Consider the following 13,589-nt stretch of genomic DNA (forward strand, 5'->3'; position numbering starts at 1 on the left):
TGTCTTTAAAAAGAGAAATCACATTTCTTTTGGGATTGTCAGTTTTTGTTCATAACATTATATCGACTTGTGAGTTTCTTCAAAGAAGACTAATAATTTTCTGGTTACAAAAGAGGTACCTCCCTAAATTATTGCTTGCTTGTTGTTGTTTTGGTGAGTATTAGTATAATTGCTTGCAAAGGGGAACATTTCAATACACACCTCGGAAAAAAATGGTCTTTTGAGGGCAAAAAGGCCCCTGCTAATAATGGTTTGAAAATACGGTTTATATCTTCTGTTAAGTAGTCTATTTATTTTCAGATGGGCCATCAACTCTCAAGGTTTGGGAGATGTAGCTCCTCTCAGCTACATTCCTGGTTTAAAAGTTGTCTGGCAATTATTCTTTGCAAGAAGAGATGTGGGTTACAAAAATGCACTGTTTAAGACTATCAGTAAAGAGAGAGAAAAAAAATCTCACTCTTGTTTACTGTTGATAATCAGTAGGCTAGTTGTCTGGCTGTACCAAAAGAAGGAGAGGAGACACTTGATATGGATTTTAATCAGGCCGCAACTTTATTATATAGATGTCTGGGACGACCGGGCAAATAAAGTGTACAGTGCAGGCAAATCCATGTTTATTCAAATCATTACCACCTTTTGCAGCAGTTTCTGACATCATTCCCCCCTCCCCCCCCAGCCATAAAGCACAGCTGCCTTCCCTCGGCAAGCCCAGACAACATTCCCCCCACTTTAGGTGCAGTGCAGTCAATCTTGGCATTAAGGTTGCCTTTAGACTGAAAGGTGCATGGAATTCAGGTGGTAGAACTGGAGAGGCCTGCTTTCGTGTCATACAAAGTGCTGGCCCTTTTTTCTCAACTGCTGGTCTTATCTCTACTGGAGTATGACATAATTTGAATGCTTACCACAACATTAGTTTAAAAAATGATTAAAGCTTTGCAAATTCGAGATACCTTGGAGAGTCAGCCTAAGTGTATATTTGTGTTTCTTGTAAGGGAGTTAGCCATCCCTAAAAGCTAAAGAAAGGTTTTATTTAATCTTACATGAAAATATGGAGCAGTACATAACAAGTTGCCTCAGTCCTAGGATAACAGAACTGAACTGAATTTAAAAACAAAAACAAACCTTGAACTGGCTTATGTGTAGGTAATAATATTTTAATCAGACAGAAAAAATCTTTCAAATTAACTTTCCAGCAAAGTCTAGTTTTTGATCAATTCCATTACTTGCACTGCAAAATAAGCTAAAAGAGGGCATTTATGAGTATCATGTCTGGGTTTTTCAATTCGGTGGATTATTCACATCTGTTAGGTGAGAATTACAGAGTGCTGAAATAATGTATTCTTATGTTTTAGATCTATCACTGCCAAGGGCTACTGAATAGTAAGTATCAACATCTGTATTACTTCTGTGAGTTTTCTGATTAAATGTGTCTAAATATTTCAGATGCTATTGGAAATAAAAAATAAAAGTAGTTTCAAGCCGCAGTCTGATGTAGGATTTTAATGAAATATATTAACAGCAAGCATTAGTTAAGGAATTGTATGTGCAATTAGCCCTAATAACATTAACCTGGTGTTGTGATTTGTATTATTGAAAGGACGTTAGGCTCTTGAAACTGTAAATAATGGAATAAACATAAATAAAGGTACCTGTATTTTGACAGTGATGTTCCACCTCTGGTTCCCTGCACACACAAAAATCATTCAAATGCCTTTTCTTTCTCTGACAAAAATATTCATTAAAAACATTTCACTGTGCTGCCTTTTAATATAGCGCGGGCATTCAACCTGCGCAGGAAGCTTCCTGGAACCACACAAATACTGTGTAATTATCTCGTGGCTCCCTGCTGGCTGCTGCATATTCCAAGCACAAAGTGAGCAGCACATTTCTAGAGCCTGACTTCTGTCTTCATTGTCCCTGCTTGGAATATGAAGCTCCACTTCATTATAGCAGACCTGATCAAACTTGATAGATTTAGCCATTATTCTTGACTGTGTCAACTTTCTGCAGCTTTTTTTTTTCCTTGGGCTCTTTTGTTTTGCCACCCAGGGAATGCATCTTATTCCTAGGCTGTCTCTCTTTCTCTTTCTCTCTCTCTCTTTCTTTTTCTTTTTCTTTTTACTCAAACAAACCAAGCTTTCAGCAAATAATGCTCATTGTGCATCATGTGATTCAAGGAAAATAAGGCTCGCTATTTTTTCTCAGTTGTCCTTTATGATTTTTATTGACTATTTTATTTTCAGTTTGTTTCTATAAAAAAATTATGCTGCAATATTGACGGACAATACAGGAAAAGCTTTGAAAATCCTTTTTTTCTGTTAGTGGCACAATAAATTTGGCATTGTGATTTTTTTTTGTCTGATGACAACCTTCAAGTAGCACTTTAGAGTTCATATTTTTAAGAATCATTCAGACCAATGTATTTTGTCAAATTTTATAAATCATTAATTTGTTTAGTTAACCTACAGATATCTCTCTACATTTTTTTGCAAAAGGCATTAGATCATTCTCTGAGCAAATACAGATGTTGATACAACTGGTTTACCATAACGGATTGCTCTGTAGTTTTGGGGAGTTGCTATGCAACAATAGAGAAGTGCAACATAGCTATAACAAATGTTTAAAGTATTGAGTAAAATAAGCAGCATTATCATAGTTAGTATAACACAGATCCATCAAATTGCCACAGAAGAAGTTAAGCAATATGTCAGGAATTTACTACTGAATTTAAAATTCTTAAAGGGTCAATTCATAGTTAATGAACATTTTGTGATTAACTTTAAGCTTTAAGTTTTAATTATAGCACTGGTTATATTAGAGAATACATTTGACAAGCTTTATAAAAATGTGGAACAATGGTTTGGAATTAATTTTTGCTTATTAAGTAACAATTATGAATACAATTAAAACTTTGGAGAGAAAAAGGCTTCCCTTTTTTGTTCCCCTTTTGTTTGCAGATTAAAAGATAAAGGATGTGTTATAATTTCCAACAAGTTTACTAAAGGGTTCCTATTGAGGTTTATTATATAGTACCATGTAAATACTGATAGGAATTGGGATAGCTTAAATTTAGTATTATCCTGTTTAAATTTAAAAAAATCATTATTTTTAGAGTGGCATTTTCAGTCTCACCGAAAGCTTCTCGGCATCTTAAAATGTAAATTGCAGAGAAGCAACACAAAGGATAAAGAGAAGATTTTGAAGGCAATCACAGTGATCACTTAATTCAGTCTCTGCATATCCACTTGGCATAAGGTAATTAGAGTGCCACATTGCTGTAAAGACAGAAAGCTTAGGGTACCATTCTGACTCACCCAGACGATAATACATGATTAGAAGTCAGTGACAGATCACAACTGCTGAATGACCCACCAAGGTCTTATCAAGGGCAAATCGCATAATTAGCATGCACTTCGCTGGCAGAGGAGTACAGTGCTATTGTTCTGGCACAATCAAATTAGCCCAGCCAATGAGGTCAATGTTCTGTGACCTTAGAGACATTTCATGTTATATTTTTCTCCCTCATAAAAAAAGAAACCAAAAACACTTAAAACTGAGCTGAAGTTCTTATGGACACTGAAAAATATCTGTTATGAAGGCATTTTTGGAATACACTCCGCTGACTCCTTAGTTCATCATGTATGGAATAAAGGACTCGGCTAATGCAGTCTGACCCTGAGGGACACATATGTAATCGAGCCACTTTGACAGAAATTCAAGCATCTAGTGAGGCCTGGAACTCAATTTATTTGCCCTGAATGCATCCACAGCATCATGCACATAACCAAAAAAAAAAAAGCCTCCTTGCAAACATAAAATCTCTAGTTCATTAGGATAATTAGCACAATTATCTTGATTTGCTCACTTTATCTGTATTTTCCCCAAGGCTTGTCCATTGTATTTGCCTCCCCACCCCATTTCGTTAACAGGGCACTCAGCCCAGAGCGAGATTCACTGGGAATGGTAGACACCAACAATACTTCAGGCATCTCATCAGTGGAACCCTGCAAGCTGAGCACTGTGTAGTGCAATGTCACAATTAAATGTCACATAAATACTCCTTTCACTCCCTCCTACTAAAGGGCTGGGTCTTTCTTTCTGAAAGGTGAGGTATTCACCTGGTTAGTGGAGAACCAGAACTTCGCTGTCTACAGAACTAAGGCCTGTGGCAGTAGGACTGTATTGTGAGTCTCAAGGCAAGTAAGTCCCATGAACGTAATCCTTTGGTGAGATGCTGAACTTCTGCCTTGGATGTGGCTTTCTCTTTGTTTTCTAAGCTGAAATACAGTTTTCAATTTGTTCACACACTCCTTAATTGTACGTTCTGCAGGAAAGGTGTTTTGACATTTGGTATAAGTAGGACTGTGTACCATTTTTGTATTCTGGCTTCACCATTAGGTTGTGCACATTTTGAACCACATATCCCAGCCATTTCTGGAAAACTGGGCCAGAATGGGTCTATAATAAGCTCTCTCATGTGCACTCTTCATCGCTTAAACCTGCCACTTTCACTGGTTTTGCTTGTTTGTTTTTATGCTGGGCTAAGTTAATTTGAGATTGGAACTCTAAGATGTTTACATGTCATGAATTTAATGATGAACTTTCATGTTCAGTCTAAAGAGAAATGAAACCACAATATTCAAATAGATTTTCATATACTTTCAAGTATTCATTCCTAGGTCTTTTTCAGACATGATCATTGTTATCTACAGTATTTGTGCATTAAAGGTCTCTTTTCAGTCCTCCTGCTCATTAATACTAATCAACCACAATTCTTTGGTTGTGACATCATAACTATTCTCACAACAACAGATAATAATGTTACAAACAGAGGACTGTGACCCTGTAGTTTAACATGCTAGGGAAGAGGTTGTGAGGATGAGATCTACTGTTTATAACATTCTTTTCTTCTATAATTAGCCACCGTGGAAAGGATAACAGCCAATGAAAGCTAAACTGACTTATGTTTAAATAATATGTTTTCAAAGTGTCACTGAGCATGAAAGTTCATCTTTGAGCCAATTAAGTAATTCCAGCTACAACTCGACTCCTTATATAATTGTTCTACTTTGTGATGCTTGAGCTCTAATAGGCATATCTTTTTGCAATTGTACTGTGTGGCTTGACCATTTCTAAACACATCTTTATTGGTAAATAAACAAAGGTTCTTTATTGACCTATGATTTATGAAGCTGAGCTGCAAGAATTTATTAGAGAATTGAGTTTAAATTAATGCAGGGTTCTCCCCAAGAATTAATTCCTACAATGCATTCCATTTATCGTGTATGCCTAGGCCAAGTCAGCTAAGTACATCAACAAAACTTTTCCTTGTCTGGCATAAAGATTACTACTAAAGGTCTTGTTGATTGTGCACATATAGGATCATTTTTTCTTTGAGCATTAATATTGGTTGTCTTTAGAACTACAACAGTATTCAGTCTATCCATAAGTCATACACAAACACACACACACGTACAGAAAAGTTATTCCATTGCTGGGTATTTAACCCATGTGGTAACTTTTTTTGATTGAAAAAGATAATATGTAAAAAACCAGTTATTCTAATTATTCTAGACATATAAATAAATTAATCTAGGCTTTATAAATATACTCTTACTACTCAGACAGGCTGTAACTGCTTTTCAAATTTAGTGTATGTGTGTAAAGAGAGAGAGAGAAACTGTGTGTATGTACACACATACTGAATGTGTATATGCATGTACATATGTAATATATATAATAATTCATATTCCCGTAAACTTGGTAGACACTCTTTTCTTAGTCATACAGCCCACACCATGAAAGTCCCCTAACAAACAGGATTAAAATTCACTCCTTTCAACCATCCCAGGCATTTATTCCTTCCTTTTCATTGAGCTACATTTGTCTGATTTAACAAGATAAGATTTGAGTGCTGATGCAGCCCGTTGTTAATGTAGCAGCCGCATCCACCATACCATCGACACTCTGCATCAGAGGGATGCATAAATCAGGTATTCAAAAAAAAATTAGATATGCAGCACACCAGTTTTATAGTCCCAGCCTCAGAAATTGAAATGGCCCAGATTAATGTATTATATCTTACACACTGTCCGAGTGAATCAACTTTAATATATTGAACAGATTCGCAGAACAAGACTTTGTTATCTAAGGAGCACTCGGAAGAAGGAATTGACCTGAGGATTTGATTTGGTTCAGGTAGTTCATGTTGTACAGCAGCATTTGAATAGTTTCACATAAAAATAAAATTTGTATTAGAAATATTTCACATCATTCTGAGCTTGTTCATACTGGAGCTTTGCAGTGGGCAATATTATAGAAACAATGACCATCCGAGAGATGATTTTAACCTTTGCTTCAGATATGTCAAAACAATATAATGTAATTGTAATGCAAAGTGCTGTTTCATACCAAGGGAGCTTGTACAGATTGACTTTAACTAGTTTAGGTTTATACTGAAAATGAAATGCCCATTGAATTTCATATACAATAGAGTCACCACCATTTACACCATTCCATTCAGAGAACATGTGTTGTGTCTGAAGCCATGCAGTGAAATGGTTTCTTTTGTACTCTTTGCCAATCCAAAAAAAGGGACCTTTACCTGTGTGATCAAGGACAGAAGCACATTAAAATGGTGAGCTCTCCCCCTCTTTTTTGGGTTGGGATTGGCAACAATTGCCATGGCTAGAGCAGGGATTATGTGGGCATTTACCTACTGGCAAATAGAACAATAGCCTAATTGAGTGACATGGAAGTGGGAAAAGGCAGCAGGGAGCTGTTTGCTGAGAAGATGTGAAGCATTTCTGAGGCACAGTTTGCTCTGCTTTTTCCTTTACTCTGACTCTTCTAGCTACAGTATAATCTACTAGTAATGGAAAACAGAAAGAACATGCCCTTATCCATAGGCAAGTGTTTCCATAGAGCTTCCTGCTAGTTAAGGTCTCATTTCAATGCTTCTTTAGAGTGGGTTACTGGCAGGGCTGGATTTAGGGGCAGGTGACTCAGGTGACTGCCTGGTTGCCAGGCTTGGGGTTAGCCAGGCTCGGGGTGCTGTTTTTGTTGTTAGCAACAAAAGGGAAAACAAACAACGGTGAGAACATGAAGGAAAGAAACAGTGGAATCCTTGCGCTGAATCCAAGAGTTTTCTTCATGCCTTGTGGCTGCCATTCCCTCAGCCAGGTTCTGTCAGATGTAGCGTCATCTTCTTTAGACTCCGTATCTCTCTTTGGAGTACTGCAAAGGATATATGTCCTATTTTCAGCATCAGCTACAAGGTGGAAGATCCTCATGGACAATGTTACTAATCTGACCATGAAGCCACTAAGTGAGATTGCTGAGAGAGCCGCATTGACAGTGTAAGGCCAGTGAGGTACCAAGTGACTGAGGTTTACGATGCTCTGGTAGAACTGGTGCAATCAAGTAAAACCGAGGTCTGAATCTGACATGAGGTGAAAATCCTGGCAAACCAGATCACTGACTTCAAATTTCTGATCTCAATTGTGTTTTGGCACAATATCCTGTTCCAAGTAAATGTTGTGAGCAAGGCTTTACAAACTCAGTCGGTGGACATCGCAACTGCTACTACTTTGATGAGAAGCTGCCTTGATTTTGTTGTGACCTACAAAGACAATGGATTTGAACATGCCATCACTGCTGCCAGAGAAATGGCAAAAAACTTAGGAGTTGAGCCTATCTTCAAGGAAACTCATATTCATTGGAAGAAGAGACAATTTGGTTACAAGGGCAGAGATGAGGTGACGGGAAGCTTGAAAGAAAAATTCAAGAGGGAGGTTTTTTTGCTCACTCAAACAAAGGTTTGGACAAATGAAGCACCAAGAAAAGACCTGGAGTTTTTTTGTATGACTTTTGTAAGCTGACGGCAGACAGGAAAACACTCTTGAATGATTGTATGGACCATCACCAGATGCTGACACATGGGAAATATTTGAATGTCAATGATAAAGACCTTTATGTTGAATTGGACAACATTTGTCACATTTTGCCACACAGGAAGCACTCTCCTCTCCAAGTTCTCCAGTAATTCATGATGCAGAGCTAAAGGACACTTTTCCTAACGTGTGGATAGTTTTGAGGATTCTGCTCACACTGCCAGTCACAGTCAGGAGTGGTGAGCGCAGCTTTTTGAAGCTCAGGCTCATTAAAACATATCTTCAGTCGATGATGGCCAATGAGAGACTGACATCGCTTGCTATTTTATTGCTTGAAAATGCCATCAGACAATCTTTGGATCTCTCTGAAGCATGGTTCAATTTGTGAGGGCAAAGCCTAGAAATGTAACCTTTTGAACTAAAGGACTAGAGTTAACACTCTAAAGTTGTCACCTACTGTAACACTATTTAATACTGATCCACCCAATGTTGGTGCACAGTTTAATTTCTTAATGTTAGTACATTTCAGTTATTCTTAAAATTAAAAAGTTTCTATAAGCTTAGAGGAAACCATTTTTATTTGTTTATATATGGCCTGAATAAATACAGATTTACAGATCTTAGCATGCAAATGTATCATCTTATGAGACAGGGATAAATCATGCATGGAAATGGTGGAATGTGCTACAAATGCAATGAAAAATAAAGGTGGGGGGCATCAAAGTTGCTCCTCACTTGGGGTGCCATTTGGTTCTAGGGCCAGCCCTGGTTACCGGATGTTGTGCTGGAAGAGAAAGGTAAACCAGCTGTTTGAATTCACCCCAATTCATTTTCAATCCATGCTTTGGGAGTGTCCATGCAATGGGAAATGATAGCTTAACTCTTTTTCACACTTTTATTAAGGAGTAATTGTAAAGTGCTTGCACCAGTAATTTTGTTCTGTTAATTAGCACTGAAGAAGAACTCAAAACTGGAGTGATGAAAAAGTATATTTGGTTCTAAGGGCCAGATTTTTAAAGGTATTTAGGCACCTAAAAATGTAGGTAGGAGCCTAGTGGGATTTTGAAAGCATCTAGATACCTAACTCCCTGTTAAGTCAATGGGAGTTAGACACCTAGGAGCTTCTGAAATTCCCACTGTGGGAATCTGGCCCTAAGGGGATAAATGTTTTAAGCAGGAACTTTTGGAGCGGGGTCTTTATTTTTAATGTTGAAGGAATAGATCAGGATAGCTTGTGTTGAAGTCTAACACAGCCATGCAGTGGCTAAGGGGAGTAAGACCTCTTCCGCCTCTGGACAGCTATGCTACACTTAAGCCGATCATGGGTCCAGGTAAGTGAGATGGGGAAAGTACAGAGCACTGTCCCAGTGTTCCCCCCATCTCAACAAAATGGTCAGGCAGGGGAGGAGCCAAGGGTTTGATGTCCCTATGTGCTGGCCAATACATCTGGCTGGACATGGGGACAGGGGCCGTACCAAGGCAAGATGGGAATACTGGCGAAACTGTGCTTCAGCGGGGTGTGTCTGAGGCACAGTGCCTCCTGGGGCAGAGCAACTTACTCAGTACCTTTCATAGAATCATAGAATCATAGAATCTCAGGGTTGGAAGGGACCTCAGGAGGTCATCTAGTCCAACCCCCTGCTCAAAGCAGGACCAACCCCAACTAAATCATCCCATCCAGGGCTTTGTCAAGCCTGACCTTAAAGACCTCTAAGGAAGGAGATTCCACCACCTCCCTAGGTAACGCATTCCAGTTCCTCACCACCCTACTAGTGAAAAAGTTTTTCCTAATGTCCAACCTAAACCTCCCCCTCTGCAACTTGAGACCATTACTCCTTGTTCTGTCATCTTCTACCACTGAGAACAGTCTAGATCCATCCTCCTTGGAACCCCCTTTCAGGTAGCTGAAAGCAGCTATCAAATCCCCCCTCATTCTTCTCTTCTGCAGGCTAAACAATCCCAGTTCCCTCAGCCTCTCCTCATAAGTCATGTGCTCCAGCCCCCTAATCATTTTTGTTGCCTTCCGCTGGACTCTCTCCAATTTATCCACATCCTTCTTGTAGTGTGGGGCCCAAAACTGGACACAGTACTCCAAATGAGGCCTCACCAGTGCTGAGTAGAGGGGAATGATCACATCCCTCGATCTGCTGGAAATGCCCCTACTTATACAACTCAAAATGCCATTAGCCTTCTTGGCAACAAGGGCACATTGTTGACTCATATCCAGCTTCCCGTCCACTGTAACCCCTAGGTCCTTTTCTGCAGAACTGCTGCCCAGCCATTCGGTCCCTAGTCTGTAGCAGTGCATGGGATTCTGCCATCCCAAGTGCAGGACTCTGCACTTGTCCTTGTTGAACCTCATCATATTTCTTTTGGCCCAATCCTCTAATTTGTCTAGGTCCCTCTGTATCCTATCCCTCCCCTCCAGCGTATCAACCACTCCTCCCAGTTTAGTGTCATCTGCAAACTTGCTGAGGGTGCAGTCCACACCATCCTCCAGATCGTTAATGAAGATATTGAACAAAACCGGCCCCAGCACCGACCCTTGGGGCACTCCACTTGATACCGGCTGCCAACTAGACATGGAACCATTTATCACTACCCGTTGAGCCCGACCATCTAACCAGTTTTCTATCCACCTTACTGTCCATTCATCCAGCCCAGACTTCTTTAACTTGCTGGCAAGAATACTGTGGGAGACTGTATCAAAAGCTTTGCTAAAGTCCAGAAATAGCACATCACTGCTTTCCCCTCATCCACAGAGCCGGTTCTCTCGTCATAGAAGGCAATTAAGTTAGTCAGGCATGACTTGCCCTTGGTGAATCCATGATGACTGTTCCTGATCACTTTCCCCTCCTTTAAGTGGTTCAAAATTGATTCCTTGAGGACCTGCTCCATGATTTTTCCAGGGACTGAGGTGAGACTGACTGGCCTGTAGTTCCCTGGATCTTCCTTCTTCCCTTTTTTAAAGATGGGCACTACATTAGCTTTTTTCCAGTCATCCGGGACCTCCCCCGATCGCCATGATTTTTCAAAGATAATGGCCAATGGCTCTGCAATCACATCGGCCAACTCCTTTAGCACCCTCGGATGCAGTGCATCTGGCCCCATGGACTTGTGCTCGTCCAGCTTTTCTAAATAGTCCCGAACTACTTCTTTCTCCACAGAGAGCTGGTCACCTCCTCCCCATACCGTGCTGCAGAGTGCAGCTGTCTGGGAGCTGACCTTGTCTGTGAAGACAAAGGCAAAAAAAGCATTGAGTACACTAGCTTTCTCCACATCCTCCCTCATTCAGCAAGGGGCCCACACTTTCCTTGACTTTCTTCTTGTTGCTAACATACCTGAAGAAACCTTTCTTGTTACTCCTATCATCTCTGGCTAGCTGCAACTCCAAGTGTGATTTGGCCTTCCTAATTTCACTCCTGCATGCCTGAGCAATACTTTTATACTCCTCCCTGGTTATTTGTCCAATCTTCCACTTCTTGTAAGCTGTTTTTTTGTGTTTAAGACGAGCAAGGATTTCACTGTTAAGCCAAGCTGGTCGCCTGCCATATTTACTTTTCTTCCTACACATCGGGATGGTTTGTTCCTGCAACCTCAATAAGGATTCTTTAAAATACAGCCAGCTTTCCTCGACTCCTTTCCCCGTCATGTTATTCTCCCAGGGGACCATGCCCATCAGTTCCCTGAGGGAGTCAAAGTCTGCTTTTCTGAAGTCCAGAGTCTCTGTTCTACTGCTCTCCTTTCTTCCTTGTGTCAGGATCCTGAACTCGACCATCTCATGGTCACTGCCTCCCAGGTTCCCATCCACTATTGCTTCCTCTACTATTTCTTAGAATCATAGAATCATAGAATCATAGAATCTCAGGGTTGGAAGGGACCTCAGGAGGTCATCTAGTCCAACCCCCTGCTCAAAGCAGGACCAAACCCAACTAAATCATCCCAGCCAGGGCTTTGTCAAGCCTGACCTTAAAAACCTCTAAGGAAGGAGATTCCACTACCTCCCTAGGTAACCCATTCCAGTTCTTCACCACCCTACTAGTGAAAAAGTTTTTCCTAATATCCAACTAAACCTCCCCCTCTGCAACTTGAGACCATTACTCCTTCTTCTGTCATCTTCTACCACTGAGAACAGTCTAGATCCATCCTCTTTGGAACCCCCTTTCAGGTAGTTGAAAGCAGCTATCAAATCCCCCCTCATTCTTCTCTTCTGCAGACTAAACAATCCCAGTTCCCTCAGCCTCTCCTCATAAGTCATGTGCTCCAGCCCCCTAATCATTTTTGTTGCCCTCCGCTGGACTCTCTCCAATTTATCCACATCCTTCTTGTAGTGTGGGGCCCAAAACTGGACACAGTACTCCAAATGAGGCCTCACCAGTGCTGAGTAGAGGGGGATGATCACATCCCTTGATCTGCTGGAAATGCCCCTACTTATACAACCCAAAATGCCATTAGCCTTCTTGGCAACAAGGGCACACTGTTGACTCATATTCAGCTTTTCGTCCACCGTAACCCCTAGGTCCTTTTCTGCAGAACTGCTACCCAGCCATTCGGTCCCTAGTCTGTAGCAGTGCATGGGATTCTTCCGTCCTAAGTGCAGGACTCTGCACTTGTCCTTGTTGAACCTCATCATATTTCTTTTGGCCCAGTCCTCTAATGTGTCTAGGTCCCTCTGTATCCTATCCCTACCCTCCAGCGTATCAACCACTCCTCCCACAAACCACTCCTTCCCTGTTTGTGAGCAGCAGGTCAAGAAGAGCTTTTCCCCTTGTTGGTTCCTCCAGCACTTGCACCAGGAAATTGTCTCCTACACTTTCCAGAAACGTCCTGGATTGTCTGTGCACCGCTGTATTGCTCTCCCAGCAGATATCGGGGTGATTAAAGTCACCCATGAGAACCAGGGCCTGTGATCTAGCAACTTCTGTTAGTTGCTGGAAGAAAGCCTCGTCCACCTCATCCCCCTGGTCTGGTGGTCTGTAGCAGACTCCCACCATGACATCACCCTTGTTGTTCATACTTCTAAATTTAATCCAGAGACTCTCAGGTTTTTCTGCAGTTTCATATTGGAGCTCTGAGCAGTCATACCTTTAGCTTTGGGCTCTACCAAAAGGCACAATCTAGCCTTTACTGGTATGACAGTGTTGAAAAAGTGCAATGATTATCTCTTATCTTTATTTTATTAGATACATTATACACTAAACTACATGGTTTTGTTTTTGAATTATTTTTCAATAGCAAAAAATATAACTTATATTAATGTAAGGGACAAATACATTGGACCATACATGTTATTTTTTAACATAAATGTGACATAGTAACAAATTAGATATCTAATATTTTTCAACATCTGAAGCCACTTTGCATGAATTACTGTTCATCTCTTCATTGGGTCTGATCAAATATTATAGATCTATGCTGAATAGAGGGAAAGACATTATTATCAAATCAATGTCTATTGTATGCTTCCCATAAGGAAGAGTTTTCAGGGAAACCTTAGCGTTCATGCAACCTCAAAGAGAAATCTTCACATATCAGTGAATTCACCATTCTGTTGTATATTTAATATATAATCAACATAAGTGACTGTCTTTTTGTGCTGTACTTGTAGTGCTTGTAGCACAATAGGGTCCTGGTCCATGACTTGGATCCTAGGCACTTTAGTAATACAAATAATAAATAATAATTACCTTAAATACA

The sequence above is a fragment of the Mauremys mutica genome, chromosome 3 (genome assembly GCF_020497125.1).
Source record: "Mauremys mutica isolate MM-2020 ecotype Southern chromosome 3, ASM2049712v1, whole genome shotgun sequence".
NCBI classification, from domain to species: Eukaryota; Metazoa; Chordata; order Testudines; family Geoemydidae; genus Mauremys; species Mauremys mutica.